The sequence below is a fragment of the Halictus rubicundus genome, unplaced genomic scaffold (assembly GCF_050948215.1).
Source record: "Halictus rubicundus isolate RS-2024b unplaced genomic scaffold, iyHalRubi1_principal scaffold0025, whole genome shotgun sequence".
In the NCBI taxonomy this organism is placed as follows: Eukaryota; Metazoa; Arthropoda; class Insecta; order Hymenoptera; family Halictidae; genus Halictus; species Halictus rubicundus.
Window position 1 is genome coordinate 2,207,929 of NW_027488566.1, and position 7,072 is coordinate 2,215,000.

A 7,072-nucleotide genomic window follows, 5' to 3' on the forward strand; every position below is an offset into this window, starting at 1 on the left:
CTCGCAGCTCGCACGGCAGCCGTGTAGGCTTTTCTCTGCTTGAGATACTCAGCCTTCCGTTCTGCCTTCTCGACCTCCGAACATCTCGGGTTTTGGAAGGCGCGTCTACATTTGTAGACCCGCTTCTTCCGTCTCGTCAAATCTGGTGTCCACCATGGGACAGATTTAGAGTGCCACCGCTTGGATCGCATGGAGGATTCGCACGCTTGGATAATCGATTGCTCGACTCCCAGTGCGAGGCGTTCGACCTCCTCTCGGCCGTTGGGCCGGAGGGTTAAGTTCCTCCTGCTTTCCAGCAGCGTTCGTTCGAATCTGGGCCAGTTCGCAGTGTTCAGGTTGAACCGCCCCAATTGGCCCCGGTTCTCCCTTTCTACTGCGAACTGCAACGAAAACTCAATGACTCGGTGGTCGCTGGATGTTAGGTCATGGACCTCCCAGTCTCGCACTTTGTCGGACATGTCGCTAGTCACTAATGTGACATCGATATAGGACTCTCCCAGTGAGCTGGAGTACGTGGGCATACTACCAGCTTCGTTCAAAATAACTAAGTCGTGTCGGGCCATGAACTCTTCGAGCTTTCGGCCTCTCGCGTCTGTCTTCGAATTCCCCCAAAGGGTAGATTTTCCGTTGACGTCGGCTGCAATCACGACTCGGTTATGGTTTAGCGCCGCAAGCACATTCTCCAGTCGAGCCAGACTTGGTTCAATGTCCTCCGAACATTGAAAGTACTGGCTGACTAGGTAGACGTTTCCGAAATTGCCTTGAACGCTTACACAGGAGAGATGCGTGTCGCACAAATGCGTGAGTTTGACCACGGTTAGATCCCGGTTTATGACAACTGTTGCCGCCATAGGTTGGTCTCCTTCCGTGTACACTCCCGCTGAGCCCAGTCCGGGCAATTTGCCCCGCCAGCTGTACGGCTCTTGTGCTAGTAACACATCGGGTCTCCTGGTATGCAGCAAAGAAATGATTTCGTCGGTCACGACCCGAGAGCGCTGCATATTATGCTGCACAACTCGAATCTGCCTCTGAGATCGTCTATCTTCGGTGTGTCTAACCATAATTGGTTCGAGCTACTACTTGCTGTAACGCGACCTGATAGGACTCGCACAGCTTGTCTCTCGACTTATGATCGTGCGGCTTGCCTCGATCCTTACAATTAGAGCAGACGGGTCCGCTCTTCTTGTTTTTGCACGAGGCAAAGGTATGCCCCGATTGGGCGCAGTGACCGCATACATCTTCTTTATGCTTGCATCGTTTGGCCGTGTGGCCGAACTTCTGGCACTTGAAGCACCGAGTCACCGAGACGTAGTCCTGTACACGACAGCACGACCAGCCCATGTATACTCTGCCTTCCCCACTTTTCAGCCGCCGGCGAACCTGCGGACTGACTTCGATGACCCAGTTGGCCGCCTCCCTGCCCTTGGGACCGACTTGAAAGCCGACCTTCAGGTTAGAGGCAAACTCTTTCTGGGTCATCTCTGGAAGGTTTTGCTTCCAGAGACTGGAAGCAACCTCGTCTCTCGTCAACTCTCGAGGAACATCGTACACTATGAGTGACGGGTTCCTCTTGGTTGGCAGAGAGACAGAGATTCCTGCATCTTTCAGGCTGTTACTTCCCGTAAAGGCCCGAAGATCCTCACTGCGTTCAGTCTCGACGACTATGCCACCGGAATGGATGCGTCGAACCGACTTCACGCGGATCTTCTCCTTGTTGGGTTTCACCAAGGAGAGGACAGTCCGCTTGGTCGCTTCGCTGTCCTGCTTCTTGCCCTTCGGCGGGAAGATCTTCACCACATGCTGTGGTGGCTTCACCGCGTCTTGGGAAACCTTCTTGCAGTCGACCTTTACCTTGTCGGTGTAGGTCGATTGCACGCGCATACCAGCTTGACCGGTCGGCATTGACCGCGGGGCAGTCAGCGACACAGTCTTTGCACTCACCACGGTTCGAGCCTTCTCTGCTCTTGCCGCTACGAGCTGCCCTTCGAGGTAGCCATTCCGAAGAATGAGCTCCATCACCAGCTCGTTGAGTGCGTTCGCTTGTTCGATGATCTCCTTGGCCGTGATCTTTGCGAGACGCGATTTCCCGCGCACGCAGATCTTCGTCACCTCGGAGACCTTTTGAAAGGCCTCTTCTCTTATGAGATCGAGGCTCCTTTCATTGGGCCCGGAAGCCGCCTCCTTCGGCTTCCTTCCCTTCTTCTTTTTCTTCCCTTTGCCTGGTGCTGGCTTGGGGTCGAGTTTGTCTTTTTCGGAGGGGACCGGTTTCTTATCCCCTCCTTTTCCATGGTCATCTTTGGGCTCTGGGTTTTCATCCCCGTCGAGCACCGTGCCATTTTTGTCAGAGACAAGGTTAGCACCTTGCCCCTGATCTTTTGTGCTCTTCCCGGACGTTGAGGAAGAGCCTTTCTTTTTTGGCGACTTGGTTGCCTTCTTTTTAGGTTTCGGTTCCGGTTTTGGTTTCGGCTGAGGTACATCCTCTTTCTTCCCATCAGCCTCGACCTCGACGTCGACCTTCACCGGCAAAAGTGCATCGCACCTTACGAGGGCACACAAGGTGTCAAAACGATTACACCGCTATCTCCCTCGGCCCTCTCAGTTTTGGTTGCGGTGGCTTCACCCCCGGCAGTGCCGGGCGCTGGACCCACCGTCTTGACTCGCTTTGATTTTCTGTTAATACCCATGAGATATAGTGAGATTTTCATTCCGCTGCGTGTCCCGGCCTCCTCGGACCCTCAAATGGAACCTGCATCCCGCTAGGTTAGGACATCACCCGGAATATAGTCCGCGGATATTGGCGCCGATTACTCGAACACCATCCACTTCCTCGCCCAAACGGAACACCACTCGCTAGTAGCTCATGATATTCCAAGCCGATTGACTAAGCATAGGGTTACTTTATCTCGCTTAGCCGCCCATCTAGTCGAAGCAGATGGCCAAAGGTACGTGTTGGCGACGTCTCTCCCGCAGGAGAGGGCCCCCTCAGATCCCAGGATCCTCTTTTCCGACGACAAGGGTCGCCACGCACGGCAAACACGTGGGAGACGTGGACTTTGAGTGGTTGTCTCCTCCACTCCACTGCGCTTCGTTTTGTTCGCTCGACTCCGAAGAGCCTGCCATCCAGCGGGACCACGTGGAGGCACAAGCGCAGCTAGAACACATAGTGTTCCTTTACAACTCCGGCTTCTCCGAGGAGAAGAGCTCATCCCTTAGCAAATCCTCCCGGACACGTATTGCTTTAGTTGTAGCGGCATTTTTCTTGCTGGGGCCGTGTCCCTCAGCGGCTGAAGGTTGGCAGAAATGATTCCTTCAGCCTGTATTCACAATATACGCGTTGCCGCTACGCTGGTTCGCTTAGATGGGCGCGAAAACCAGTCTCGACCGGGCTTTGCCGGTCGTACTCACTTTTATGTCATAGCCACCGCACCATAGCAGCTCTGTGAGTGCAATACGGTCTGTTTGGACTGCCAGAGGCGCTCCTTTCGACCCATGAGATAGCCAAAAAGCTGTCCCCGCCAGTAGATAGGGACAGAGGGAATCTCGTTAATCCATTCATGCGCGTCACTAATTAGATGACGAGGCATTTGGCTATTTTTTTTTTTTTTTTTTTGAGAGGGGAAAATGCTATTACGCACACCGGTACAGATGTTATTATACCGGTAGTGTGAGACTCAGGTGATCATATACTCACTAAAAACCCCCCTGTATTATGCCTGTTTTATGGCCGGCAGCACCAGAATTTTGACTAGGCCGATCAACTCAACCCACCCCTGTTCGCGGCAAGATGTTCAGCCGGATGTTTGTCGTTTTGTTAAACCTCCAAAATGCATTGAGTCCTCCCACCAAGACTCGAGTTGCGATAACCTTAAGCTCTTTCTTTTTCAGAATGCCATTCTGAAGCATCTGATTGGCCGATTTCTCGCTCCATACTCCACGGTAAGAGAGCGTGGCAGTGAGGAAGGATACCTTATTAACGAGGTATCGTTCTCTTATTGCAGCTGTAAGCGGTTGGTACTTCTCGATTTTTGTGTCATGCGCTACATCCAGATTGATATGCTCGTTAACGACTTGAGCATCAAGCACTAAAGCCGTTGTATCCAGTTTCGCAACGAGGTCGGGCTTGCGTCGTCCTTCAGGCGTAGTGAACACTGGCTCCTCATCAACCATTTCGCACTTATTTGTCCAGGCCCGCTTTATGTACTTTACGACAGCATTGTGTCGCTCTATGCGGGTCCTGTGCGTTCGATGGCACTGCTGCAGCACATGGTTCAGGGTCTCCACAGCGTTGCAGCCTGCTCTACATAGGCGGTTTAATCTCCGACCACGCGATGTACGTGACCTGGTCGGCAAGGCGTTAATACGGAGTTTCATCGCATTGATGAAATCCCTCCCGCTAATCCCTCCCGACCCACCGGTGTTGCTGTGGGACCTTCCGGGATTCCCTGAGCCCTTTGCCATCAATGGCACTGTGCAGAAGGTTGGCCCATCTAATTTCGATCTTTTCGGACGTATCCAGTACAAGGCGGTTTTCAGTTAGGCGTCTGGTCGTTCGTTGCAGCTCCTGGGAGAGATAAGGGCAGGTTGCGTGGTCGTTCTCAATGAAACGTTGCAGCCTTATTCTCCTGTGAAGAGGCATTAGCCACCTCATGGATGCAATCGAAAGGCCCCCGTCCTTGACATTAGCATGGAAATAGGCGTTGGTCACATCGTGCGGGAGGCGAAGCCATTTCCTTACCACAGCGCGAGCCATGGCATCGATTTTCTTCAGCCTGCTTAGCGTAGTGTTACCTAGGGTGAGAAGATGGTAAATCCCTGGCAACACTATTACGCGCAAAGCAAAGAGCCTCTGCTGAGGCTTAAGTGGCGCCTTGGTTAGTTTTTCCAACGCTTCCTGGAATCGTCCTTCGGGCTTGACAACAGTACGTCCCTCGGGCGAAAAGGGGATACCCAAGTATTGCCATTCGTCCTCTCTCTTCAGCGCTGGTAGTACTCGACCCCTACACTGGAACCGTGCTCTGCCGTCCACCACCGACTTCTTCATATGAGGCACATTTCGTAGTGCCACCGTGAAAGATTTCGTGGCATTGATAAAAAGTCCACATTTGGCCAGGAAATCGGATGCAGTGTCAATCGTTATTTGGAGGCCATTGGGTGTAGTAGCCAAAAAAATCATATCATCGGCGAATAACAAGGCGTTAAACCTAGCATTGTCTATCGTAACGCCAATGTCAGGAGGCAGTCGCCGAAGTAGTCTGTCCACTACCATATTGAATATGATAGGAGACAGAGGATCCCCCTGTCTAACACCGCAAGTTGGATGAATATCCTCCGATTCCCAGTCGTCACCTTTCAGGATCGTTGAGCTTCGTTCGTATGAGTCCATGATATAGTGTATCATGGGGCTAGGGGCACCCATGACACGAAGCGTGTCTCTAATGGTATTGTGGGAGACCGAGTCACATGCCTTAGCAATATCAATGGACGCCATGAATAACGGTTTGAAGTGTTGTCGGTGGTAGCGCAGGATCAAGTCCAAGTCAAACGTGTTCGACGCACAACCGTCCGTAGGCAGAAAAGCCTTTTGCCTCTTATCAAGTGGGACCAGCCTAACCAGACGCCAGCCAGTATTTTGTGGAAGGCTCTGGTGAATGTTGATTGGACCGTGATGGGTCTGTAGTCCTCGGGATTCTGAGCACCATCCTTCTTGGGAATCAAGGTAGTTTTCGCTACCAGGAGGTGCTTCGGCAATTTCCCACAAATCAAGAATAGGTTGAATATCCTTGTTAGGATGTTTAGTGGGATTGCTTTAAGCTGTCTAGCAGACAACCCGTCAGGACCCGGAGAGGTGTTAAGGTCCGGGAACGACTTCATAATTTCACCCGGGACTATCGGATTCCATAGGTCCGACAATTCTGGTCCACAGGCCTCACATTCTGGGGATTCGTTAGTCCCATTCGTCATAGTGGTGCTCCAGAATTGCACCATTTCCTGCATGGCCGGTGGATTGGCTTCTGACTTGCTTTTGAGAATTACTCTCAAGCACTTGCAGGGATTTTTCTTCCAGGCTCTTTGAGTTCTGGCGTAATCCGCTCGCCTGGCTTTCCTTTTGGATAAGCTATGTTCTGGAGCACTTCGTGAGGCTTTGTTTCGGCTTTTTTTAGACGGCGGAAAAGTTTGGAGAAGGTAGATTTCCACTTCACCAAACAATCTCTCCGACGACCACGTGGATATACTGTCACAGATCTGTGCTAAATGTTCTGCGTGGAATTGATTATCAAATTCATCGAGAGGCTCGAGGAGGCCAAAGAGTTCTTCAACTGAAGACAATAAATCAGTGTTGAGCGGGTTAGATAAATCCCCACTTGGCTCCTCTGCGTCGCTCGCCTCGGCGTTCTCTGCTGTCAACTCCTCGATGATTTGCTGCACTCGATCCTTGTATTGTTGGGGCCTCCTTTGTCCTTTGATGGCCTCTAGGGTTCTATCCGGGAAAAAAGGCTTTAATGCTTGGTTGATAAATCTGGCGCCATCGAGAACGAGTCTGGCCTCCTGGCGTGCCAGGAGGGCTACTTCTTCAGCACTCCACGGTGCTTTCTTGTTGTTGATATTTTCAACCTGCCTGTCGTCATGCCAGTTCTTGTGAGCTCTTTGCTCATGCACACCTCTACCTCTTGAGGTTGGGAAAGACCGTCCACATCCAGGTTTTCGACAGAGGAAGGGGGGGTCGATTCGGTCGGCTTCGTCAGTGATTGTCGGGCCGGTAGAGCCTGAGGGCCCTCCGGCAATAGAAGTTTGGTTTTCATCCGAGGCTTGGTTTCTATTTACAGGGCCGACAATGTTCAGTCGAGCGGGCTGGCAACCCAGCAAGACCATTGGACACAGAGGCAGTTCTTGGCTTCCCCCCCGAAGGGGGTACTGGCAGCGGGACCCACGAGAAGGGGACTGCTTGCTAACTATGACTCTCCGCGGGAGAGCCGGTCGCTCAATCGGTGCCACATGATGGAAGGTGGCTCCCGACTCCTCCACACCTCCACGAGGTGGGAGCTGGGAAACGTCCACCTGGAGACAGGTGGAC